Source organism: Phyllostomus hastatus, unplaced genomic scaffold (genome assembly GCF_019186645.2).
Source record: "Phyllostomus hastatus isolate PE091 unplaced genomic scaffold, TTU_PhHast_1.1 phas_contig_40, whole genome shotgun sequence".
Taxonomy (NCBI): domain Eukaryota; kingdom Metazoa; phylum Chordata; class Mammalia; order Chiroptera; family Phyllostomidae; genus Phyllostomus; species Phyllostomus hastatus.
In genome coordinates, this window is record NW_025333872.1 from 97,602,166 (window position 1) to 97,630,150 (window position 27,985).

Here is a 27,985-nt window from a genome sequence, read left to right on the forward strand (position 1 = left end):
CCCCAAAAAACAAACTAAGCAAACAACTAGAACAGAAGCAGAATCACAGAAATGGAGACCACATGGAGGGTTATCAGGGGGAGGGGGAGAGAGAGGGAAAAGGTACAGGGAATAAGAGGCATAAATGGTGGGTAGAAAACAGACAGGGGGAGGTGAAGAACAGTATAGGAAATGGAGAAGCCAGAAAACTTACATGTATGACCCATGGACATGAACTAAGGGTGGGGGGTAATTTGGGTGGGAGGGGTATGCAGGGTGGAGGGGAATAAAGGGGGGAAAATGGGACAACTATAATAGCATAATCAATAAAATGTATTTAAAAAATAAAGAACCACTTTTGACACATAAAAAAAGAGAAATAGACAACAGATCAGCAAATCCATATGGTCTATCACCAGGGATAAGATGGCCAACCTCTCTCTCTGTCGGAGAAAAATCTAATCAAGGTTCTGGAGCTCATACTATACCTATCAGATTAGGAAATAAAAATAGCCAGGTGGGACGTGGGGAAACTGTATTCTCACAAATTTTTGGTTTCTTTCTTTGTGGAATGCAGCAGCGTCTCTAGCTCCACAATTATTAAGAATCTGAGACGCTGACAGCAGAGCCCCCTCAGCGTGGGGCCCCACGGGGGGAGCACAGGTCAGACACCCCAGAGGCCTGTCCCGGGCAGGGGATGAGCTTGCACTGGACTGACTGCAGGGATGCTCCCAAGGGTGCGTACGTCCATCAGACTTATCAACACGGAAACGTGAACTCTGTGCCTTTTATTCTTTATCAAGAAACGCGATGAGAAAGGAGAAACAAAAAGCACGTTTCTGAAGAGGAGGCTCCAGCCCCGTGGGAGATGGAGCTTTCTGACAGTAGCGTGGACTCCCCCAGCTTTTGCTAACCCGTCCGTCACCGATAAGTCGGGGTCCTGCTTCGTCCAGAAGAAGACGGTTTGAGAAGGCGCTCTAATGGAAAACACGGCCTTGGGGTCGGAGGACTGGGTTTGAGTCCTGCTCCACCAACTTCTCACTCGGGCCCAGGACCCTCATCTCCGAGGTGGGCTTCACTGGGCGTCTGGGAGACCACCCATGAAATGCTCAGCACAGCTCCCGGCCCAGCTCCTGGCCGCTGTGCTTACAGAGCCGTCGGCAGGAACTCATGAATGCGCCTTCCTCCCCAGACACCCTGGCCGCGTCTGGGACGCGCCCTCCACCCTCGGCCTCGAGAGCTGCTCTGCAGGGCGGAGCATCAGCCCCGGGCGCACCTACGGTGCTGTCTAGGAAGTTGTACGGACTTCTAGAGCCTCCGTTTCCCCCTCTATAGGACAACTGCAATAACAGCACTTATTTATGTGCACTTTGTGAGAATAACATAGAATTATACGTGTAGAACCCTCAGACAGAGACCGAACCCGTGCAGTGCTCAGGGTCAGCGACTGCCCCGCGGTCTGAGAGCACGCCCCGGCCTGCGCGGCACGGTCTGGCGCGGGGCCCGGTTTCCCAGACGAACCACTCGCTGGCGGTCCCAGGAATTCGCTGGTGGGTCTCCGTTTCCTTGGGTTGTTTCACTATCTATCTAAAAATAAATTAAGTCTACAAACGAGATTGGGCCCAGGTGACTGAATGATGCCACGCTCTGTTTATCCGGATTCTAACCTCAACCACGGCGGGCTCGGGAGTGAGGGGGAGCCGTTGCGTGCTGGGTGGTCGGCCAGCAGCAGCGTGTTTACGGGGACGGGCCCGAGCCTCGCATCGCCTGGCAGCGCAAGCGGTCACTCTGGAGGGTTTGCCGAAGTAAAGCAGCCAGGAATTTCATGCTTTTTTACCTTTTAGATGCTTTGGTACTTCCTGAAACCAGACAAAAGTTCTTTTAAAAACTCCTTTGAATGTCTCTTTCGCAGAGCTGGCATTGCAAACACCCTCGAATTTTTTTTTGACATTTTCATATTTAAAACTGATACGGCCTCTGAACATTGATAGTCAAAGTTTGTTTTCCCTCAGATGGGTAAATACCATGTAGTCATTAGCATTCCATACACAAACCTCACTCTGCTGAGCACAAATATCCAGGAAAGTTTCTCCTTTGTCTTCTCTGCTTTTCCTGCTCACGCTAGTTTCGGGGACCAATGTCTCCAGCAAGACCTGGAGGGGTGCCGGCGGTGAGAACACCGACCTCTCGTCTCTGCTTTCTTGCCATCGGGGTGAGGGAATCGAACTGAGCCAGCGGCCTGGCCTTCCACGGTGCTGGCGTGTTTATTTCCCACTCCGGGCTCTCCCCCCACGAACCCACCAACGGTCTTCGGTTAGTGACACGGGCAGGTGCCACTGGCGCCGGGATGTACCCGGAATGCCTCTGCCCCTTAGCTTCCTCGCAGAACAACATGCGGTGACTTCGGTCGATGCCAGTGTCCGGGTGCCCTGCATCCACAGAGCAGCTGGGCGGACGGACTGAGGCTGCTTCCCTTCGGGTCACGGGGACGCGAGTCACGAGAAGCCGGCCTGGGCTCCAAGCTGCTCACGCTGTCGGGCTGAGCTGCGCGCCTGGTTTTCTGCGTGCTTGGTTTTCCACGCCAAGTTCCCCCATCACCGCTTTCCTGCCTGCCGATCGCCGGCGGGGTCTTGAGGGAGCCTCTCCCCCCGCCTTATCAGAGGTGACGAAAACATTCCCCGAGCCGTCTGTCTGCCCGGGGCACAGCCAACTCCTTCCAGCCAACGCCCGGTAATGTTTTGAATAAAAGATGCTCCATGGAAATCCGCAGCAGCATTCTCCGTGGGAGCTGTCAGGTGCACGCACCCTCCTTCTACCCCCAGGAATTCGCCGTGCGGTGTTTTCTTCACATACAATGGGCAAACCGTGGTTTTCTGAAATTACGCATTTGTTCCCTCTCTCTCACTCATTCTCTGAACAATTGCTTAGGTTTTCACGGGGCCCTGGCTGTAACTAGCGCCGCGTTAGGAGGTGAGAAACGGAGGCAGGGCGCTGTTCCTCGGGGCTCAGTCTGAGAGCACCCAGCGCGCAGGTGGGGCACAGCCAGGTGGCGCGCCAGGCAGTGTCACTAGGAGCCGGCGCGACCGCGGGAGTGGGGCCGCGCGTGGGGAGTGCGGCGTTGGGCACTCGTGTTTGAGAACATGATGGCAGAGAGAAGGATGTTAGCAGCAGTGTCGCTGAGCATTGCTGGGTGCCCGCTGCTTCTGCACACCTGACCCTGATGGGGGCCCAGGGCCTCTTCGCGAGGCAGGCTGTGGTTTCCGCTCTGGAGTGGGACGTGTCTTTGCCGAGGAGGGTGGGGGGAGCAGAACTGGGAAGGGCCAGACTCCGAGGAGCCGTGAGGAGGCAGAAGGCACGTCCCGAGGGAGGCAGCGGTGGCACCAGAGGGGACTGGGCGTGAGATTCGGGGGACATGACCGAACAGGGGGGCCCTTCCCGTGGATTTGTTCCTCCTGGACTCCTCCCGTCTGCCTCCGACATGGGCCAGCCTGCGGCGTCCCCATCGGACTTGGTCCTTTGGAGTCTTCCTCCACGGTCTTGTGAGGCTCTCACCACGGCCTTCCTCCTCCTCCTGCCCAGCATGCAGCACACATGACCCCAGGTTCTCCACCGCCTGGGGGGGGCGGTCGTGCAACACCTGTGCGGGGAGCGGTCATCACAGACCTTGTCACTAAGGCTCAGCAGATGGGGAGCAGACAATGCAGGGGTCACAAGGGGTCAATGTTATTCCTCTTCTATCAAGAGAACCTGAAAACTGAAATATTAACAAAGGATGATGGCTTTTACTGGGTGTAGGGCCATTATACAATAATATGTCGTTTACTTTGCCTGCGAAAACCAAAATCAATGCCTTCTAAAAGGAAGGCAAATATGTATTTATTTATTTTTGGTTTCTAGATGATCTTAAAACTGGTTTTCTTCAAGTCCAGAGGGTAGCTAGCATTGTAGGCATTATATTTTACTTAATATATGAGTAATATATAAGTATGTTATAGATACACAAGGTCTGTCCAGAAAGTATCCCGCCATGGAATATGAAAAAGAGATATTTATTGAAGGAGATACAAGATAAAAGAAACATTGCACACAGGATGATGACACCTCAGGCCCCTTCAAAGTAGGCGCCTTGGGACCTCACACAGTTCTCCCAATCGCCATCAGCTGCCCCACTGTATTTTCCTGAATCTCATCGACAATCTGAAATCTCTTTCCTTTCAAAGGTGATGTTAGTTTGGGAAAAGCCAGAAGTCTCAGGGCACCAAATCTGGGCTGTAGCGGGGCTGAGTCACCTGGGTGATGTTTTACCAAAAAACTCTTCACGACACGTGATGCATGAGCAGGAGCATTGCCGTGATGAAGCTGCCATCACCAATTGCCCACAGCTGTGGTCTTCTGAGTCATCCGAATAGTTTCCATGGAGGAACGTTCAAGCTTCATGCAAAATTTTATGCCGATCCATTGCTCTACTCGCTCAGTCGTTTTGAATGTGATGGCCACACAGCGCACATGCGCACTCAGCAGCATCTACTGCCCCCACCGACGAGTGTGGTGAAGTCGTCATTGTTCACGCATGTGCACTCCAGTCCACTCCCCTTGGCTGCCAGGTTGCACTGATTTCACACAAACCGTTCTCATCATATCAACAATGGTTGGACTTTTTCTGGACAGACTAGTATACACACACGTACATATTTGTATGTGTGAATACACGCGTATTTACATATGTATACATGTGAATATATTCAGTGTATATATTTATAATATATATTTGCATATATTCATACTATCTGTGTTTATACATTTTTGTGTATGTGAATCTGAGTGGAAGGGGCCCTGTTTGCTGTTCACAGCTCTGAGCTCTGGGGGGGCTTCTGAGACTGTATCGTTCCCTCCCACTCTGTACACCGACGCGGGTGTTTTCCAGAGTCTTCTGCAGGGGTGGCTGATGGGAAGGTCGCATGTGAACAGGACCTGCTCTGTTGGTGCCTCTCAGCACCTCTGCCGTGGAACTGACGGAGCGGGACAGGAGCAGACCTTCCCAACGACACGCAAGGTGTGTTTCGTCCTGTAGTTAAAATAACAGTGGCCCATCGTTTTGCCTGTTACATTTTTCAAATGAAATGTAAACGAGCAAAGCCAAAAAAGGAAATAGCACTCAAAGGGCTTCAAATCCTTCCTGAAAGATTTTTAAGGAAAAACTAATGAAAACAAATAGCAAAACTGGCTGTAAGAGCCTTTTCTTGCAGTGAGTATATTATTGGTACGACGAGCTTTTTCTTTCTTTTTTTTTTTTAAGGAAGCTGCAAGCGTTTGATGGGCTTGTTTTCCCGCTTTTTGTCCCACTGAGTTTTGTGTCACACCTGGTGCAAATAGTTTGTTCTGGGTCTATAAACCCACCTTCTTTGTCACTGCAATTCTTCCCCAACAGAATTTTTTCCTTTTTTGGGGAATAATTTTATACTGCTGGTGGTGTTGGCAATAATACACTAAAAGTTAAATTTATGTCAACATCCTGCTATTATATTGACATTCAATCATTAAGAAATTTCCATGATGTAAATTGATTATCAGAATTGTACTGGCATGAATACATAATTGCATTATTCATGCAAATAATTAAACACAGGCCCCCCAAAACAAATTATAATAGTGGAATAAAATGTCATTATTGTGGCTTCTGGACAGTCCACTTAGGCCCTCAAGACTTCCAGAATTGCCATAAAAAGGGGGCAGAAAATGAGGGCATGTGATTAATGTTATTGATGCGAAGATGGAGACCCTGAGACAAGGCAGCAGTGGGAAGACTTGCAGAGAGTACCAGACAGCCCTTTTAGGGCACATTTGTATTGTACAATTGCTTCCACAATTATTGTTGCAAAGGAGGTCGGTTATTTTATTGTTGCTAATTTGAAGTCTCCAAGGACCTCTCACATAAAAAGGTTGCAGTTATTAAAACACTAGTGTGATTCTAGAACACGGCAGAAAAAAAGTAATTAACCTGCGCTTTCACAGGTTATCTCTTGCAACCCCGCACAAATGTAATTACTGCCCGTCCAGGAGCACAGAGTTTGGTTCTGGCGTTCACAGACGTCCGCAAGCTTCCCAGGAAGAGGGAGTCGTGACACTGATGGGACTGAGGGTCCTCGGGGAGAAGATGTGCAACCGTGTTGCCTTTCCGCATCTAACGACACGGACGGCAGAGCCGGTAGTGCGATGGCAGTTCCCATCGATGAGCGGTGCTTAAAACAGAGAGCACATCCGCTGAGGGGCCGAGTGAGCAGTGAAACTGGCACCACACCGCGTCTTTGGGCACCTCCCCCTGACAGCCAGATTCTCCCAGAGAGCCTTGCAGCTCTAACTCCTCCCAGAGGAATTAGAATCTTGTCCAAATTTAGGGGAAGGAAGTGAGATTCGCACACATGTGTTGCAATAAAATCATATCAAAATGGAAGCTCTCCCCACTGAAAACACCGCGATAGCATTGTAGCAGAGTGAGTGGAAATGGTGTGAGGGGAGAGAGAGGTTGGGTCAGTCCCCTATCAAGTGGATGTTCTAGAAAAGGGGAGCTCATCCCTGATGGAGTGTGCTTAATTAGACATCGAAGTCCTCATCACGGCTCTGCAGCCCAGGCCCGCTGTTGTTAACCCAAAAGCAGACTGACTAACCATGTACCCCGAACTTCACACTGTGTTATTAACAACATGTCTCGTAGCATCTCCTGATAATATGCCCTGCGTAGTAAGACTGTGTTCTTGCAAAGCCATCACTTGTATATAATTCACATAAAGAATTGCAATTTAAAACCAGCAGGATTTACAGGAAGGAGGCGTAGGTAGATAAACTGCCTCTTCACTCAACTAAAAGATGAACAACAACAAATTTAAAAACAAAAAACAGCCAGAACTGCCAGAAAATTGAACTGTATGGAAGTCCAACAACCAAGGAGTTAAAGAAGAGACATCCATCCATACCGGTAGGAGGGGCGGAGACAGGCAGCCCGGTGGAGAGGACTCTCGGCAAGGTGGTGGCTGGAGGACCGGGGCGCTGGAGGTGGCGGCTGGCAAATTAGGTGGTCCCACATTTGCTTGCGGATAAACTGGAAGGAACACCTGGGGAGCAAAGACAAACCCCACAACCCGAGGTTCCAGCGCAGGGTAATGAAGCCTCAAAACCTCTGAATGAAAAGACCTGTGGGGGTTGCGGCAGCAGGAGAAACTCCCAACCTCACAGGAGGGTTCATTGGAGAGACCCACTGAACGTACACAAACCCACCCACCTGGGAATCAGCACCAGAAGGGCCCAATTTGCTTGTAGGTAGCGGAGGAGGTGACTGAAAACTGGCAGAGAGCAGAGCAAGTGGCACTGTTCCCTCTCAGACCCCTCCCCCACACACAGCCCCACAACACAGCAGAGTGGGTTGCCCCACCCTGGTGAATACCTAAGACTCTGCCCCTCACTACGGAACAGGTGTGCGGAGACAAAGATATATGGCCCAAATGAAAGAACAGATAAAAGCTCCAGAAAAAATATAAGTAAACAATGAAGAGATAGAACCAACCTATCAGATGCACAGTTCAAAACACTGGTGATCAGGATGCTCACAGAAATGGCTGAGTATGGTTACAAAATAGAGGGAAGAGTGAAGGCTATGAACAGTGAATTAAAGGGAAATGTACAGAGAACCAACAGTGATGGGAAGGAAACCAGGACTCAAAGCAATGGTTTGGACCAAAGGAAGAAATAAACATTCAACCAGAACAGAATGAAGAAACAAGAATTCAAAAAAATTAGGAACCTCCAGGACAACTTTAAACATTCCAATATCCAAATCCTAGGGGTGCCAGAAGGAGCAGAGGAAGAGCAAGAAATTGAAAACTTTTTGAAAAAGTAATGAAGGAGAACTTCCCCAATCTGGCAAAGGAAATAGACTTCCAGGAAGTAGTATCTCAGAGAGTCCCAAAGAAGTTGGACTCAAGGAAGCACACACCGAACCACATCAAAATTACATTATTGAAGAATCTTAAAGGCAGCAAGAGAGAAGGAGACAGTTACCTGCAAAGGAGTTCCCAGAAGACTCTGAGATGATTTCTCAAAAGAAACTTTGCAGGCAAGAAGGGGCTATAAAGATGTATTCCAAGTCATGAAAGGCAAGATAACTCTACCCAGCAAAGCTATCATTTAGAATGGAAGGGCAGATAAAGTGCTTCCCAGATAAGGTCAAGTTAAAGGAGTTCATCATCACCAAGCCCTTAATATATGAAATATTAAAGGTACTTATCTAAGGAAAAGAAGAAGACAAAAATATGAGCAGTAAAATGACAACAAACTCACACTATCATCAACTGAACCTAAAAAAAAAGAAAGCAAACTAAGCAAACAACTAGAACAGGACTAGAATCACAGAAATGGAGATCACACGGAGGGTTATCAGTGGGGAGGGGATGGGGGGAGAATGGGGGGAAAGGTACAGGGAATAAGAAGCATAAATGGTAGGTACAAAATAGACAGGGGGCAGTTAAGGATAGTATGGGAAATGTTGAAGCCAAAGAACTTACATGTACGACCCACGGACATGAACTAAGGGGGAGAATGTGGGTGGGAGGGGGTGCAAGGCCGAGGGGAATAAAGGGAGGAAAATGGGACAACTGTAATAGCATAATCCATAAAGTATATTAAAAATAAAATAAAACCAGCATCATTTATAAAACAAAGTAAAAAATTATTTTAATACGTGTCTCTCGGGGGGACCGTCTGTAAATCCACAGCGGAGATTTGCCGCATCAGTCAAACACGAATCAACCAAGGACTCCGAGTCCGTCCTCAGGAGGGGAGGCACCGACCACAGCTGTCTGGGCTGAGGAGACCGTTTCCAGCGTTCTCGAGACGGCCAGTCTCCTGAACTTGGGGTGTTTTCATTTCCCGAAGGGTTAGTGAAGAACTAGACATCCAATCTCGTTCACGACTGGACAGCAGTGTTACACCACGGGAGTCACACCACGGGAGTCACACCACGGGAAGTCACACCACGGGAGTCACACCATGGGAAGTCACACCAGTTGTGAGAACAGAGCTATGGGAACCGTGGAAAAATGAGTGTTACATGCGACGATGCAGATGAATTTACAAATAAGGGGGTTTCCCCCCAGGAAGTTCAGTTCAACTAACAATTATTGTGCATCCAAACTTCCCTGAAAAAATACATATTTTCTGTAAAATATTTACAGAGTAAGTAAAAGATAGTACTTTCTGTATGAATACTGATACAGATATTTCTGGCTTGAAAATACTGGAACTCGATAGGTCCGCTGTTTTTGAGGTGGAAACACCCTGCAACCTTGACTGACCCGGTGCTCAGTCCGCGGCCAGTGTGGCTGTTTCCCCGGCCCCCCCTTTACTGGCAAAGACAGACGCCACCTGCCCTGACTCGGCGTCAGGCCCATGGGAAATGCAGGGAGCCACGCCCCAGGTGACGCCCCACAGCCTTCTAATCATCCGAAGTCACTCCCACGGCTTTTCAGTGAGTTTTGGAAATTAGCTTTCGACATATTCAGGCCCTTGAATAAGGTGAGTGTTGAGAAGTAATAAAAAATCTCAAGGCCAGTTATATATATATTTTGCTTTTTTGCTTTTGAAATGTTGTATCATGGCAGCCCACACAGCTGGAAAAAAACCGCCGCGCCACATTCCGTTCACCAGCTCGGTTATTTTGGGTCATCTTGAACAGGGCAAAGGGGGAAGCATAGCCATCTACCAGTAGATTATGGACATAGTTGTCTGTCCAAACATTTTCCACAAGCCTCGCATCCGCAGCGTGACAGGGGCACCCGTTAGCTCTGCACTAACCGATCTCAGCTCTCCATGTTTGAAAAGGGCCTTTCCCGGGGCAGCGACGAGCAGGGAACCGACATGCAGCGTGGTTCACGCTGGGTCTCTCCTCGGAGGATGCATTCCCACCGCTCACCAAGAGCACGCTCTCACTGTCTTGGCCCCTTTACCCTTCCCCCATTTTCACTCTAGAAAGAAAAAAAATGAGCTGAGAAAACAAGAAGGGGTGTACAGGCGTCCACGCACCTAAGAGCAGAGCAGCTAACTCAGGGCCAGTGCTCCACTGAGCCGGCTCTGCAAACCTCACCTTCGTCAAGAGTTTGAGAACATGCATTGTGATTGGTTGGCTAAAAGGCTTCTCAGCTAGCGAGAACTGAAATACACTTTTAAATGTTTCGTGCTAAAATCGGCGTATTTTGTGGTTTGTCAGAATTTACGTAGAAAGTGTGAAATCACGTTCTGTGGGCTTAGTTCTAATAGAATTGATCTTGATTTTAAAATGTATTCCTCTGGGTGGTGTGCACTACATAATTCAAGGAAAAAATTAATAGTTGACACTTAATAACTTTTGGACACCGCCTGCTACATTTTAACTACTCTACTTGACTGACTTCTAATTGCTTTCAAGAATGTGTTATATTCAGGAGGATAGAATCTAGTTCTTTATTACACAAAACTTAGAAATACGCTTTGGCTAAATTATGAGTCACGTATTACAAGTAACAGTGGACATCTTTGTTTTGGACTTCCACACATATGCTATTTGCAATTGTTTGTGCGTGTTAGAATCCCTTGCATTTAAATGGCTCATTATGTAAATATTTAGGAACTACTTGGATATTTATTTTCTTGGAAACCTCCACTCAATCACTGAACTAAGATGACACCTTAATGTTGACTGCGGTCCTGCATGTTGAGGAAAGAACACACGAATACTACAGTCTAGATCAAATCACATTCAGCTTTTGAAAGTGAAAATGTAACGCTCAAATTCTGGCTAAATGTCATTAGCGGGTCCTACTGCCCCGGTGCGTCCTGGTGATAGGTCCCCGGGTAAGGAGGGTCGGCTTGGCTCACCTTCTGGGTAGGAAAGTTCCCCTTTTCCGTCGGGCAGGGGAACCTGGGCAGCAGAGGAGCTCATTGTCGTGAATGTATGGGCTGTTTGACCAGCCTGTGCCCGCTTTAGTGCCGAGTTTGTGGTTGCACTGGCCGCCAGGAGCTCCGGAAAGCCAGCCACAGCCCCGGTACCCTGAGGCCGCTGGCCTGCTCTGCAGACCGTGACTTCTCCCGCACGGGCGGGGTCAGGTGGGGTCCCTGCCCTCCCTCTTTGAGAATTGCCCGCCTTGTTTGGAGCTCATCGGCCTGTGCAGGCCAGCCTCAGGGACAGCGCCAGCTTTGGGAAGTCCGGCCTCGGACTCAGAACCGGATGGGACCCGGAGGAGAGGCAGAGGCCAGCGGGTGTCAGAATCGCTCTGGGGAGACGGAAGTTCATGTGTCAAGTGCGAGGACTTATGTCCAGGACACTGGGGCTGCTGTCCGGCAGTGAGCCCCCGAGACTGCACCGCCAACATGGTTTCCCCAAGCCTCGCTGCTCTGGTCAGTAGCACCAGGGGAGGGACACAGGCCTTCCCAGTTCTCCGGAATTCTAATAGTCTTCCATTTTAAGGCTTTTAGTGAAACTGTGATTACACTAAACAATGAAAACCAGCGGGGCTGGTGGAAATGGAAACGCCCCAATCTAAGTCAGCTCTAGAAAAGTCGTATCGAGAAGGACAGCCTGGAGGGACAGTGAGGGCCGTGCAAATGCGCCAGGGTCCAAAGAAGGGGGATACTTTGCCGTGGGAGCGGAAGCACATGAAGGGCGTATCAGCAGGGTAAACCACCGGGCGAGGAATCTGCGTAGGAAGGGCCCGTGACAGATGCTCCAGGCGCTGTTTCCGGTGACCGTCCCCATCACAGAGAGACGGCGAGGCGGCTGTGAAGGCGACAGGTCCCGCCCAGCCCCACACTCTCCTTTGCCCCCATGTCTGGCTTCTCGGGAAACGCTCACGGCTCAGTTCACAGGAGGATTTGATACCACGGGTGATAAAAACACGTTAACTTTGTTTTAACTCTCCTCGCTCTCCATCAGCACAATCCACTCGTCCCCGGAGCCTCTGAACCTCGCCGTCCCTCCCCGGCTGAGAAGCACCTGCTGTAGCTCTGAGCACGCCGGCCGGGCTCCTTCTGGGCTGGCTGCGTCAGCGCCGCCCTCTCTTCCCAGCGACCGGCTGCACGTGCCGTCGGAAATACCACTCAGCCACAAGGACAAGATTTCCACTGCACTTCAGGAAATTGGCTGAGTCTTGGAAAATTGGAGCAAATTATTCACTCTTTATGAGAGGACACGGGGGTCAGGTTGACACTGGGTAGCTGGAATCCCTGACTCAATGGCATCCACGGCCCCCGCCCCCGCCCCTTACCACCTGCAGCTGGCGGGTGCCACCTGCCGCTGGCCCGGGTTCCGCGCTCACTGGAGCTCTGTGCCGCGGGAGGCCTGACTCGGGTGCGGGCAGCCTGAGATCCGGGAGGGCTCGCCCCGCCGCCGTGGCTCATTCTGCCGCGTCACGCAGACGGGCGGGCGAACGCACAGCTCACTCACCGCTCACGGACTGGGCTGCCACCGTGCCGGTTCCTGATTATTATGCAAAATCCAAAAATGCTCGCTTGTACCTCCTATTCTCCCCAGCCATTCTCCAGACCACGCACTGTCGGTGGTTGGATATGTGTGTTTCTGTGTGGAAATGTTTGGCTATTAAAGTAATGTTGATGAAAGTAGCGTAATGTTAAAGAAATGTTTGGCTATTCTGTAATGTACTGTGACCTTAAGTGACTCTTTTGTCTCATATATGTGTATATGTGTACACATGCATGTATATATCTTATATATATATACACACGCACACGCACACAGCATCGGCAGAAGTAAGGCCTGCATGAGTGTGGTGGGTGCGGTAATAACACGGGTGTAATAATTCACAGTTTTACTTTGAACATTTCACCTAAAATGGCCTGTGGTGTGCTTGAGTGTGATACTGCTATGTTACAGAACTACACGCTTATGGTTTTTTAATGAAAGATTTTGTAATGCAAAGGGTGTGTTATTTGTGCCGGACCCTGCATATACACATGCACATACATGTAAACACAAACGACTATACCTGGGTGCTCATGCGCACACTCGGGAAGGCGTGCACATATAACTTTTCACTTTTGTCACTATTATTTATAAATAGGAGATGAAGTCAAGTCCTTGGAATTACAACAGCAAGCCCACGGAGACACAGTAGCTGGCACAGAATTCAATTAACAGATAGCCATCACCCTGGGGTGCCTGTGTGCGGCGGAAATAGAGGCTTGCTAATAAGCAATATTTAAAGCCGTGGCGTTTATCAGCCAGCGGCCAGACAGCAGCCCACGTGTGGGCAGACAGCAGTGCCTGGAGATACTTAACACAGGCCAGCTCTCTCCGTTTAAGGATTTGTGTTTCATCGTTCAGCAACGTTTTAAAACATCCTGGTTGGCAAGCTTTTCAAATGGAGCTGCTTCGGTGAGAAAATGTGAGCGGGTACTTTGCTGCATGCGGCCGAGAGGGTCGGGGGGAGGGGCGGAAGAGGACTTGAAGAATCGTCAGTCTGTGTTTATATTTGTACATGGTTTTCCCTGTCATCTGCTGACCTTTGGGCTACTTCAGTGCCTGCAGGCCGGGGGATGCGGCGCTTTGTCTAAGGAGACAGACGGACGCACTCACTGACACAGAGCAGGCAGGAGACCGGCTCCGAGAGATGGCACCTTCCCTAGGAGCAGCTGAAAGTGGCTCAGAGCGGCCTTATCCTTGAATTTTAGTCAAAGATGAGCGCCAGGTGCTCAGCCACTGGAGGCTGTTTTGTCTTATTTCTTCCTGTAGGCGAGCTATTTCTATACCAGGTCAAAGCCATTTCTGAGTGCCTTTCTAGATGTTTTGTGTGGAGTGCAAAGAGCAAGGAAAGGTTACGAGGAGATGGGGAGCGCACGCCCTTATAGAAGCACGGTGTGGATTTATCAGAAGGAACGCGGCCCCAAGTATGTGACAAAAAGGAAAACTGTCTTCTATTGAAACAAATGAGACGCCGAGTCCGTGCGTGCCAAGATGAAAATCCTCCTCACACAGAAATGGTTCGAGAACAGAAGTCTGTTGGCTTCTGGGTCATGCAATTTGCCTGGAGGTGTTAGGTCGCGGTTGCTACAAGCAGACGCCTGGGGGGGTCCACCTGCTTAGCAGATGGCTTTGCTCGGGGACCACCTCCTACGTGTGGTTCCTGGAACCAGTCAGACCTTCTGCAAAGCTCTTAGTTCCCCAGAGCAGAAGGCTAAGGGCGGGGGGAGGGAGGAGAATGAAACAAGAGCTCTGCTGTAGCTGCGGCCGAGGACAGCAGGAATATATTCTACTTTAACTGTATTCTTCAAGCACTTAGGTCTTTTCGAATGGGTCTCCTCTGAAGTTCAAGCCCTTATATTTTAAAAGTGAAAAAATAAACACAATAAACTAAAGCTGTTGTAGAGGCCAGACATTGAAGACTTTCACACCGCTGGGATTTTAGGCATGCTGGTGCTTTTAGCCATAAGAACGTGACACTGTTAGGTATAAGACTGAATGATCACTTTCTTTCTTTCTTTTTTTTTTTAAACATTAACTTTTTTCTTTTGTTTAAGATTTTATTTATTTATTTCTAGAGAGGGAAGGGAGAGAGAAAGAGAGAGAGAGAGAAACATCAATGTGTGGTTGCTGGGGGCCATGGCCTGCAACCCAGGCATGTGCCCTGACTGGGAATCGAACCTGTGATGTCTGGTTCGCAGCCCATGCTCAATCCACTGAGCTACGCCAGCCAGGGCTGAATGATTACTTTCAAACCCAGCCCTCCACTGGCTGGGGGCCCGACTCGGAGAGTCAGGGCTCTGCTCCTCGCCCTGTGGTGTTCGGTGGCCCTCCCTCGCTGGCAGGCCCAAACCGTTGTCCTGAGGGATCCCTCCGTCTACAGAGCAACCTCAACATTCGGCCTGGAAAAGAATCTCCTCTGAAGGAAATGGTTGTCTCCCCAGGGAGGCCCTCGGTGTGGTGCCAACATCTTACCTCTGCTTCTGTGGTTTTCTCTTCCGTCCATTTGTTGCGGCTGCACATGCCCGGGTTCACCCCACTAATGTCTATAGGGATCCCGTGTAGCCCAACGGGGACAACGGATTACGCTGAATCCAACCACTGAGGAGTCTCTTAGGCCTGACATTTACAAATCAACGCGGAATAATGCTGTCAGCCGAGGGAAAGGACTATTAGCGATTCCAGTGGTGAACTTGGGTGTTTATGTTGGAGACGGGTGTTTTATGGGAAATGGGCTGGAGTCTCTGCAGATTATCCGCCACTCCTCAAGGCTCACACGGCTCAGTGACGCCGAGAAGTGAGTGTGTCTCCCCAGTCCTATCGCAATGGGACACCTCCTGTGATCCTTGGAAAAAATAACACCCGATGTGGGCTTCTAAATTCTTGCAAAGGGTGGGTTAGGTTACAGAAAAGGACGTTTTGCAGAAAAATGAGTGAATACCTGTTCTTGTTAAAGAGTTAGTTTCTGTTTTTGGAAAAATAATATATTCCGGTTTAATGCTGCACATAGTTGTGTAGCCTTGATGTAACAATACAGTACCGAAGACTTCTCTTGGCTGTGTCAGGAAGTTGTAAGCACGATTTCGTCTCTCTCGATATGTGCGCTGACTGAGCTGTTAACACACAGTGCTAAATGGGTTGGTCCTAAGAGACTGAACTGCAGTTTACCCCCCACATACACATGATAATTGCTCGGACCAATAACCCAGGCATCCCACTGTTCTGGCCAGAAAGCGGTACTGACCTTCTTTTAAATGTAAAAACCATGGTTGACTAAGAGAACACAAATCTCAAGTTTTAGAGAATTAGTTACTTATTTATTCCTTATTATTTATTCGAACATGTTTGGATAGCTCTAATAGTAGGATCTGTGGGGGATATAGGGAAAAAAAACAGATGAAGTCCTGAACTCAAGTGATGACGTAGCCGAGGTCGTGGAAGGAACCCCCATGGTCGAGCATCAAGCATTTGGAGACGACGTGCGATCACTGGGTGGTGCCCTGCTGCACCAGCTCTCGGTTCCACAGAAACTCGGAGTGAACTTGCAGGACTACGGGGCACGGCCAGGCTGCTGGGGCAGCACAGACCGTAGGTGTTCCCCTTTACCTTCTGCACGAGACATGTCTATTATGCATTTATGCAAGTTTTTCTTGACCCTTTAATACATTTAATATTTGTAATTCTTAGGCTATCAAGTTTGCAAAAGCAGTCTTTAATTTGGCCTAATTTTTGCCCTTTTGGTTTTCAAGGAATGCTCCCTAATTCTACGATGTCACAGCAGAGGTTGCTGGATGACCGAATCACTCACCCTGTCCATATATCTCAAGATTGTCTAGCCTTCAAACATTACCTCCTACACTCCGTGAGTCCAGCACCTCACAACCAACCCACCGAGGAAGATTCTGGACAAGGTTTTGCACAACGACTGCTGACCGCGCTTGCTGGTGGCTAGCTCCTGCTTGAGCTCCGGGGTCAGGAGGGAGAGGAAGGAAGGATGCCCCCCATTCCAGCTTTGTACTGAGAGCCCCAGGAGGAGGAAAAGGGCGGTTATAGGGTTATGAGCAGAAAAGTAATATTAGCATTGGGGTTTCTAGAAGAAACAGTTAGAACCGTGCAGAGTCAAGTGCAAACCTGATCCTGGGGAAGACAAGGAGAGCCTGCAGTAACGTCAGTGGGGCTGTGGGAAGGACACGCAGAGCTAAACGCAAGAGAAATCCTGAACGTGAACTTGAAAGGACGTGGTCACTGACGTGGCGGCCGCGGTGGCTGAGGAGTCGGAGAGGCATGTGCTCCCGGAGGCGGTGAATGAAGCCACAGAAACTCTCTGAGCTCGGACGCAGTGATGACAGGTCAGTGGTGATGTCCCGGATGGCGGTTTCGGTGAGGTGCTACGGAGGAAGCCAGCAGGTGGTTAGCAAGTGGAGGCAGGAGTTTTCTCCCCACTTTTCAAAGAAGTCTGGCCTTGAAAGAAAAAAGAAAACGGGAGTAGAAGGGTCCAAAAAATTCTTTTTCCTGTTAGCATTACACCTATCTGTGGGCAGAGAGAAAAGATAATGACGGAGGATGAAAGAGGGCGAGTAGTGAGTGGAGCAAGGCCCTGGAGATAGCGGGCGGCTGGGGGCCGAGCCCTCGCCCCTCGGACTCAGCCCTTGCTGTGTGCATGGGCAGCTGGGCTGCCCACAAAGCCAGTCTGAGCCCCTGCATCTTCCTCTGTGCACTGGGCATAAGCACACCCTCTCTGCAAAGCCATGGCTAAAATTAAACACAAATCAGAGCCATGTACTCTGTGAGAGTCTGAACAGCAGACAGTGGTCGGTGATGAGCATGAGGACAGTGACAATCGCGGTGAAAATCTTCATGTAACAGCATCTAGGAGAATCCCTAAGACACAGTGTTCACTCCAGACCGGGTGCTGGCTCCGGTGGAATTGGAGAGACATTGGGAGGTGCAGGGAAGAGCTCACTTGGGATATTATTGGCTGCCACCCTTCTCTTCTCCTTACTCACTGTTACCACACTGTACTGGTGTTCCGGAGTCCGGGATTCCTTTCCAGGAGTGTCTGGGGTCAGACCTGGCCCTGGAGTGGCCAACGTGGCCCAGGGGTTGGGGCGAGTCAAGGAGTAACTTACGGTGTGGACCCGAGAATGGAAGAGAAGCCGGAGCCCAGAGCGTGCCCTGAGCAAAACTTCCCATCCCAGCAGCACGAGCTGAGGGAAGCAGGAGACTGAAGGGCCGCGATCTGGGGTCACTGGCGGGGGGGAAGGAGTAACAATGGTGGAGTCACAGGACAGGGGAGAGAGAGGTGTGACCCACAGGTGAGCAGGAAGCTGTCCCAGGTGCTGAAGCCTTCCGAACAGAGGTGTTGGGGTGGCACCAGGCCCCCCGACCCCCGGCACCAGCAGCCACTCAGCTCTCCCCCATGCCTGGCAGCTGCACTCGGACATGCTGAGACAAGCAGTCAGGCGGAAGGTCCTTGTGACAAACCCGTGCGGAAGGACACACTTGCCGTAGGACCAAGGGCACACAGAGAGCAACAACGACAGAAAGATAAAGCCTTGTTACTGGAGAAAATTCACAGGCCCTGGGCCATCTGCGCTCAGCCATTCAGCCTCACTGTAGCCGGGAAGGTGGGCTTTTCCAGCGGTTTGTGAGCAGAGAGCACCACACGGCACGGTGCCTGTGGATCGAGAGGAACGGGCTCTGACCGGGATCTCTGTTCTCCGAGGTGGTCACCCCCATGGTCACGGGCATGTGGCCTCATAATCACACTGGGCTCTGCAGAGAAATAGCCTCCCCGATTTCCTTCTTTTTACAAAGAGCTGAAACTTTTCCTAGGAGAAAATTCCCATTTCTTCAGTGTGTCACCCAGGTCAGACTCCTGTCAAGGAAAATCAGTTGATTAAAAGAAAAGAAAAAAGAACGATCACTGCAGTTAAACCGTAGAGTCTAACAAGTACCTCCCTTTCTTTCAGGCGTGTAGTTTGCGGTCGGGAAATTTCCCCTTCATATTCCTGAGAAACACCCCTGTATTGCCCAGTGGGGGACGTCATGTTGGGTTTGACACTTACTTTCCAGCCGTTGCTGGACATGAAAGCATGATTGAACTTGCGACTCTTCTCGCAGATCAGTGTTGACCTCCTTGCCTTTTGGTGGTGGTGGTGGTGTGGGCGGGTGCAAAGCTCAGCCTCCTTCTGACTGCCGAGTGTTTTCCAGTCAATCAAGTAGCAAGAAGACAGATGTGAGAACCAGAGCCTAGACCCGAACAGGACGCCACGAGGAGTGACTGACCAGGGGCAGTACAATGCTGCACGAGCAGGCTCAGTCATTGCCTGCTCTCTGGAGGTGGAAGTCGGCAACCGAAAACCCAGCCTGGCTGGCCCCAGCCTCCGGCACACACGTAACTGCCTTTCAGTGGGCAAACCCCCAGTGATCCGAGCCCGTGCAGCTCAGGCCTCGGTCTCAGGCCGGACCTGCCTGACTCCCCCGGGGGTTCGGTCCCGCCTCCCCTGCGTCCTCCCAGCTCTCTGCTCATAAAAAAGGGGGTGTCATCAGTCACTGTAGCCACAGTTTCTACTGTAAATGGTTAATCTGGAAAAGTAGTGTGTTAGTATAGCCATAAATATATTTTAGTCCTCACTCTATTTCCAGATGATGCACCTGAATTTCAGAAAGTTTAAAAGTCTTGCCTGCAGCAATAAGCGGTGAGGTCAGATGTGAATACGCAGAGGCCACGAATTTTCCTAAAAGCAGAGACTCTTTGCTTTCTCACAAAAGTCCTTTAGGGGGACCATTAGAAATTCTTAGCTAAGTTATTTCTTAACACTACCTCCAAAATCTTGCCTAAATATCACCTAGTCAGCTAAGTAACGAATAGACACATTTTCTGCCACCAAGCCAATGTCGGTCCAGAAACCTGCCGTGTGGCTTCACCTGTCCCGCGGGCACTTGCCACCAGCCCTCCGTCTCTGCCTGGGGGAGCGGTCCTGAGGTCCTGTCCTGTGGCCCACGATGGCCAAAGGCTGTCTCTGGCTCACGAGCCCTGGAAAGGGCGTGAGACGCCCAGAAACCATCATGCCCTGCCCCCCACACCTGGGTCAAGAGGACAGACCTCAGGGGGAGGACTGGCTCGCAGGCCATCTGTGCAAACACCTGGGGCCTCCCGCCCAGCAAAGCTGCTGAGTGCAGGCCCCCCCCCCCCGCCCCTGAACATCTGCAGGGGCCTGCGGAGAGGGTTCAGAAGTCCCTGCCCATATTGGCGCTCCAAGGCCAGCCCAGACAGCCCCCCCCCTTCACTCCCAGACCAGAAGGCCCCACGCCCTGTCCTGTCCACGACACTCTCAGGGCCGACGACTGCACTCCCACAGTCCGATCGGTGCTACCGGGAAACGTCTCCTCTTCCTCAAGCCGTTGCGCAGTCTGGACGCTCACCCCTGTGACTACGGCTACGCATTTAGCTACACATTCACCTTCCCCTAATACTTGGAATCTTCCCATCACGCGCCCTGCTCTCAGTCTCGTGCCAGCCGCCAGTCCCTGCCGCGGGCGGCCCCCTGGAACGGTGTTGACAGGGCAGAGGCTGGGCCCTGCCGCGTCTGTCGGGCAGGACTGAGACCTGTGCATTCCCTTCTTTTTTTTTTTTTTAAGATTTTATTTATTTATTTTTAGAAAGGGAAGGGAGGGAGAAAGAGAGAGAGAGAGAGAGAAACATCCATGTGCGGTTGCTGGGGGCCGTGGCCTGCAACCCAGGCATATGCCCTGGCTGGGAATCGAACCTGCGACGCTTTGGTTCGCAGCCCACGCTCAATCCACTGCGCATTCCCTTCTGCCCGGAGCGCCCGCCCGTGGAGGTGCGCGCAGAGCCGCCTCCCCCCAGGAGTGCGCACCGCAGGGGCCCCGCGCCCGGCAGTCGGCGCCGCACCGCGGGGTCGCACTTCGCGCCGTTCCGTGTGGATTGAAGGCCCCGTCTCAGAGCAGCAGCCGCGAGGGAGGACGAGCGCCCCGCACGGCTGTCCGCACGCTGGAGCGACGCGGCGGGGACAAGCCTGCCCGCAGTTGCGGGTTTGCCTCTCATTCCCTCTCTCAGCGAACGCATCGCTTCCCCACGTCCTGCCGCCTTTCCGAGCTTCTCATCCACCCGTCACAGGCCTCCCGACGACGGCTCCTCCGTTCTCACCGCTTCATGCGCACGGTCTCCATCCAGCCCGAGGACGACCCCGGGGCACGGCGGCGGGCGCCGGCCGCTGTACCCATTTTAAAGATGAGAAACTGAGAGCCAGAGGTCAAGGCCCTTGCAGAGGTCACGCAGAGCGGAGGAGGAGGAGGAGGAGGAGGGACGTGGCCACGCACGCACTGCGCACCGCGCTGTGACACGCCCGGCGTCGGAAGGGAGGGGGCAGGAGCGCTGGAGGGGCCCGGCAGGCGGACGCCGCTCCTCGGTCGGCAGCTGCAGCATCGGACGAGCGAGCCCCCGGAGACCATGCCCTGCGGCCTCCAGGAGGGGCGGCAGTGATGCGGGATGCCCGCAAAGTCCAGGAGACGGGCTTCAAGCAAGCTGCGAGGACCGCGTGCCGTGGAAAAAGCAGCCCGGGACAGGATTTTACCAAACCGCTGGCTCCAGCCTGGGCCACGGTGACCGAGGAGGGTGGCGGGGGAGCCACTGCCTTCCTCGAGGATCCAGAGCTTCGTTCTGGAACTGGGGGGGTCCAGTGCCAGTCCTCTCGGCTTGGTGAACAGCGCTCGTCAGCCTCTGCCACGGTGACGGGGTTTAAGTGAAATTCCCGAATGTCCACGGCTTTTCAGAGGCCGTAATTAAATTGGACTTTCCAAAGAAATAGCCTTTTGTGGCGTGCTGCGGTTAGAAAAAAGGGTTTCGACGGTTTGCTTTTATCCCGTGGGAACGACGGGGCAGTTTCTCCACCACTGGCGGGGTTCCTGTCACCGTGCCATGGAGCTGTCCTGTGGCCTGGGGGCAGCCCGGGAGGCGCAGCCCGAACACTGGGATATCAGGGTGCTGAAGCCCCCGATCCCTGTATTAGATACTGGGGGGGCGGTACTGTTAGGTTCTTTTTGGTGACAATTTAAATAACGGGGCTTATGGAACATGGAAGACTTCTGGGCCCATTTTACTGGTAATGTAAGTAAAATAAATTATTTTTTTAATTTCACGATATTTTTTTGTTGTTATTCATGACAGCCCCCTCAGTCTTACTGGTGATTATTTTTTGTCTGTTTCCGGAGGGAAGGGTATAGGCGAGTCCACGCCGTGCTCCCGGCACGTGACCGTCACTGAATGGCGTGATGTGCTGGGTCTCAGGGATGTGTCCCGTGGAGAGAAAGCGCAGCTTCCGTCGGGGGAAGGGCCTACTTGCCCCCCCGGGTCACCCTGACCACGAAATCAGCGCATCTGATGGGAGAACCTCAGGCTTCCCATTCCGCGTTGAGGTCACATGTCCCTGTTCGCAGAATCTCCACGGCGCGTACAAAGATGTGGCCCCTTCAATGGCGCTGACAGGAAGATTCCAGAGGGGCAGGGAGGAGGGGGACAGAGCCGGTGATCCCCCCCCTCCCGCTGCAGAGCGCGGTCTGGCCTCACTGGGCCCTTGTTCGAGGTGCACTGCCCTCGGTGGCTCCGGGTGACGGGTCTTCCCCGGAACGCGCCTGCTGCAGCCCTCCAGCCCTGTGCCTCTGGGGTCGTCCCGCTGGCCCAGCGCGGCCCTGAATGGAGCCTTTGTGACAGCCTGGGAGGCCGTTCGGATGCTGGGAGCACCACACTCCCAAAGAATGTCTGTAAAGAGAAGCAAAGGCAATGACCAATGAAAAAGGAATCTTCACAAGTTCCCATTGTGTCTTTGAAAAAGAAGTGCTGATGTATTCGGGTCTGACTCCCGAGGCCCTCGGGAGCTGCCAGGCTGCCTCCCCCGCCCCGCGCCTCCTTGCCGGGGAGCCAAGGCCGGGACCGAGCCCAAGGCCATGAATCCGCTTCCAACTGGAGGAAGGAACGAGCAAACCACAGCTGCCCGTCTCCGGTCACCGGGGACTGCTGTTTCCAACGCGGCCAGCGCCGAGTCTCTGAAATTATTTGATTGGGGAACGGGATAACAAATGGATAATATCTGATTTGTAGATTAGTCCTGCAGGGGGAAATACTAATTTCGAATATCATTCATCTTGCTTTTTATCTAGTCTCTTCAAGCCGTAATGAAATTAGCTGAGGACGGAGTCCAGCTTCAGGAAGCCTCCCAGGGCTTTGCACATTGAACTGGCAAATTAATCTGCGAGCAGCCCACAGTCCAGCATCTATTTAGTCAATACTCAGTGAATAATAAAGGCCGAGAGCACATTTTTTAATTTGTCCATTCAGTCATTGCGAAGTTTTCAATCAAGGCTACACCTTGAGATTTATTTCTTATTTCCAAAATCATGCGTTTCCAATCTGACTGCAATTTTTTTTTTCCTCTGACTAAAACCTGAACTATTCGAGTCAATGTATTTACAAGTGAAACTTAGCAGACTGATTTGGAAGGAGAATTCGAGCAGGAGATGGGAAATGCGTGCGATTCAGCAGAGGCGCTAACCAGGGTTGTGCCCAAAGGGTTGTGTAATTAGTATAATAGGAGGCATTATAGAGTAAACAGCGTTACACGCTATTGAAATTATGCATAAAATAGGATTTCAGAATCTGAAGGTCACTGCAGGATTTCTGCTCCTTGGGTATGTTACGTACTGGACATAATCGTTCTCATCTAAACATTCTTGTGACGCCAATGAGTGCTGTCAATCCTTCCACTTACCCCGTGACTGACGAGGCCAGACAGCGTCACGTTTATGGTGTGAAATTAGGCAGCAGTCTGCTGGGCTCGCCTCCCAGCTCCGGCACTTGCCATCTGTGTGAACTCGGGCAAAGCACATGAACTCTCTGGGCCTGATTTCCTGTCTGCGCAGGGGGGGTGACAGCGGCGGATGGAGACGGGGTGCTTGCCAGGACTGAGTGACTTTAATACGTGTAAATGGATGGGAGCAGTGGCTGGGCCTTGGAAAGTGCTCTCTAAGGAGTGGCGGTGGTTGCCACGGACACTTGTTCTGCGCACCTGTCGCAGGCCTTGGCAGTGGGTAAGATGAAGTTATCCCCTTCGGGAGGCTCACGGTATAGTCAGGGGGGAAGGCATGAAAACGATGAACGTAAGCAGCATTAGAGGCTCCACAACAGAATTCCCAGTGAAGCACAGCGTGGGGAAACGTCATCCGGGAAGGGAAACGAGGAGCTCACCGACGGGAAGGAGAGCCAGCCCTGCGTGTGCGCGCACAAAGCAGTGGCCGCTGTCCTGTGGACACGTGCTGAGAAACACAGGTGGTCATTGTTCGATCATCTTTGGTGGACAAGAAATGACCGACCGGGTGAATGAACACACGAACGAGGACGTGGACGGACGGGATCACAAGCAGACAGGCACTGGACTCAGCACGGAGGGCCGGAGGGGCGGAGCCCTCAGCTGGGCGCTCTGCGGGAGCCCCCGTGGTCATGGTTACGGAAAACGCATTGACCTCCGGCCCCTCGTGAGCAGTCGTTTGGACGCGGGTGAGATACGGGAGAAAATTTCAACCCAAGCGAAGGTCTCCAAGAGTTTCCGTGTTTGATGATGTGGCCTCTTTGTAAGCCTCTCTGCTGTGAACGACCTCAGTTGGGGAGACGAGGTGCCGTGGGTCAGGAAGGTTAAAAAAAGAAATAAAGAGAAAGAGGAAACGGGGCTGGTGGTAGGGCAAGATGTTCTAGCAGACCAGAGAGAAAGGACGCCGGAACAGACACTGCCGGAGACAGGGCGTCCTTGGGAGCCCGCTCTCAGAAATGACACTCATGAATCACTCTCAATGCCCTGCTTCCAGGGGGGGCGGGCAGAGCGCGTCTTCTGTGTTCTGTTCTTAGAGCTGTGCCTTGGGACGACTTCCATTCCGGGAAGGATGGAGGGCATGAACCTGCCCCTGACCTTGGGGCTTTCGTTCTCATTAAGGGTGCAGGGACCCCACGCGGATGGCCGAGCTGTGGAATATCTCGTGGTACATTCCAAGAAGCCCTCTGGGTTCCGGTGATTTAGGAAATGCCTCCTGGAGGAGGGGGGTGGAGAGGGGGTGCGAGAGAGGGCCCGGCACGCGCTCATTTGCACGGCGGAGCAAGCCGTACCACAGAACTGCCCTCTGGCTCCAGGGTTTGGTTTGGGCGCTCTCAGCCACGAGGTTTGAAGGCCGGAGTCAAGGCTGCCCTGGGGAGCTGCTGCGTCTGCTCCTCTGGGGGAAGGGTCACCAATCCAGAAGGGTCTCCAGGGAACGTGGGGGTTCGGCAGGGCTGCCCACCTTCTACGATACCAATCAGGACGAAAGTCAGACCAAACAGATACGACTCTCACTTCGTGTGTATCACTACAGTCACACAAGAGGAGGTGCATGTTCACGCTACCAAGTGGGGAGGAGGTTAATTTAAATATGAGACAGCCCTGGCTGGCGTGGCTCAGTGGATTGAATGCGGGCTGCAAACCAAAGCATCGCAGGTTCAATTCCCAGTCAGGGTACCTGCCTGGGTTGGTTGCAGGCCACGGCCCCCAGCAACCGCACATTGATGTTTCTCTCTCTCTCTCTTTCTCCCTCCCTTCCCTCTCTAAAAATAAATAAATAAAATCTAAAAAAAGTGAGACAGCATGACCGCATTTAGCTTTAAGTTAAAAACCTTGTCCCATTGTTGTTCTTCTCATTTCTCCGTGAACCAATAAATGCTTTGGCAGGAACCCGTAGTGGTTCCCAAACCAGTTTTTTCCTGGCTGATTCCAGGTCCCGACATTTCGGAGGCAGAAGGAGCCTCCATTCCCGCAGCCCGACTGGGTCCGCAGCCACTCTTCCCAGCCCACGGCCAGTGGTCGGAACGGAAGACGCCATCGCGTCTTCCAAACGCCCGGCCAAACGGGTCTCTCTTCCTCCTTCTCCTAATTCTCAGAAAGACTCTCCTGTGCGTCCACATTGCTGCTGAGTCTGGGGAACGGACAGTCCTGCTCCCCCACCGGCACGCTCGTGGGTCCCGGGTCCGAGGCTGAGGCAAGACACGTCTCAGAGGTGGTCCGTCCGGGCCCCCAGGGCCCCCATCTGCGAATGCTGAGCCAGCGCTGAGTCTTAGCTGTCCTGCACTGTGTCCCCACGTTAGCTCCCACGTGTGCTGTCGGCACGAGACTTGCACCAGCCAGTGCGTCTGAATGCCATCAGCAGGTCCATGGCCGTGGGATTGTTGTTGCCATCTGCACGTGGCCTCGGAGCGTGACAGGAGCCCACGCCCAGGCCCATGCTGGCTCCCCGCTGCTTTTCACGGCGGTGGGGAGAGACGGAAATGCAGCTCCCTCTTTTGTCCCAATACAATTATTTCCCCTTAATCCTTTGTGAATTCCTTGAACTGTATCCTCAGCTTCTTAGTCAGCTCCCTGATTTGAGGGGTATTGGAGCTGGAACAAAAGTTTGACGATCGACTGAGTCGTTACCTAGGGGACCGGAGCCCCCAACTGCTGCCTCCCACTGCAGGACTCTCGGTCTTACGTGTGTGGCCTTTGTTCACCGCCAGCTCCCAGAATGCTCTTGTCTGCGTAGGTGCAGCGAGCGGCGGCAGCGATTACGGAGAAACGCGCTGGTGAGCGGCATTTACACTGGGAGCGGGCTGCGATCAATGCTGTCATTTCTGCACTCCCAGTGCCATGCATACAATTAGGTCTTTTGTTTGGTTCTTAAAGAACCCGTTCAAGAATATACTTGAAATGTGTAAATAAGTGGATTCATTGAAATATACTTATTTTTCAGCCTTGATTTTTTGAGGCAGGCGGAGTGTGAAGGCCACAAACTACTGGATAGACAAATGTCTGTTAGTGTCTTGCATCATGTCAGGGCCCGTTCATGAGACCGATGGACACTCCATGACCCCTCCCCCACCCCCCAACTTGGAAAGGGCCAGCCCAGGGCTGAAAATGTCCCCATCACGAGCCCCACTGCAGCCACCGCCACCACCTCCACCAGGGAGCCCGGACTGCATGGTGAAAAAGGAGGCAAACGCACTAGGCCCCGTTTCGAATGCGGGACCCTCTACACTTGGAAGACATGTCTGGAGTCACGGGCACAACATGATGACGTCTCTGTCCATGTGACATGCCCCTGGGCACTTGTTTGTTTATTCTTTTTATCCAGTAAGCATTTTCCAAGTGGCTACCACTTACTAAGTTCTGGGGACACGAACAGAAAAGAGAGTTTCTGTCTTCAAGCCTAGGAAGAGGACAAGAACAGAGATAAATTGCATCACCTGGTGAGTAATGAGCGCGGTGGCTACCGAGAGGACACAAAGGAGGGCATGAGACGAGGAGTGAAGGGCAGGTACACACGGGCAGGGGAAGAGACACGTGTGTACTGATATGTGTACGTGTGCGTGTGCAACCCAGGAAGGGCTGGCATCCATATTTTTTGGTCTTTGAATTTCTTTTCCTAAAAACACTTTCTTATGCCTTATACTCCAAGAATAGCTTGAGGTTATGGATCCCTGGATTTGGAAAGAACGTCTGAGGACATCAGGAATTAGAAGTACTAAGGCACACCCCCTGGAGTCCCTGGAGAGTCTCCAAAGAAAACACTGCTGTGTCCTTGTGTGACCGTCTCTGACATTGTCCCCTAGGGCGCAGGAGTCCGGGGTGAGGCTGATGAAACAGAGACAGCCTGACCGGGCTTGTCTGATTTTGACCTCCTGTGGCCCAAGCACCCCTTGGGGCTCCAGCACCCAGTTGTGACCGGACAAGTCTATGCGAGGAAGAGCTCACTCCTTCCCGCCGGCCCCGACGCTGCCCTCTGACCTCAAGATGCCTCTTGTCCGTCCAAGTCTGAAGTGGGTTCCGGGTGTCGGTCTGCATGTGTGTTTCCAGCTGCCTTCCTTCCGTTCTCTTTGCACCGCACTTCCGTCAGGCTTGGTCTGTTCTGTGCAGTGTCTGCTGATTAGGGATGCTCGGACCCGAGCCCAGCCACCTCTGACCACGCAGTCTCCTCTGCAAGCCGCTCGGGGGTGGAGCCCCTGGGACGCAGCCCCCAGGGCCCCAAAGTGGGGCGGGGTCTCCCTGGCTCTTTCCCAGCCACGGCCTGTCTCTGTTCCAGAAAACGGGCAGGCATCACCAGGCAGGGGAGCCCACCTGCCCGCCCGCAGCACAGGCCGACAGAGAGCTCCACACGCCCCCCCTCCTGGCTGGGGGCAGCTCCGTTCTCCCGGGCAGTACCGGAGCTCAGCGTTCACCTCTCTCTCCCCACCGACGAACCGACCGTACGTCACCACCAGCCGCGCGCCCGTCCAGGTGAAGGGTCATCAGACACCCTGCCCACCCCCCACCCCGTGCTGCACTTCCCTCACCTCCCATGCGAACTCCCTGCCTCCGCGTCTGCCGTCTGCTTCCACCGCCATTTGCTTGCACTCAAAATTACCCATCACCACACTCCCTGCAGAGTCTTTGAGGA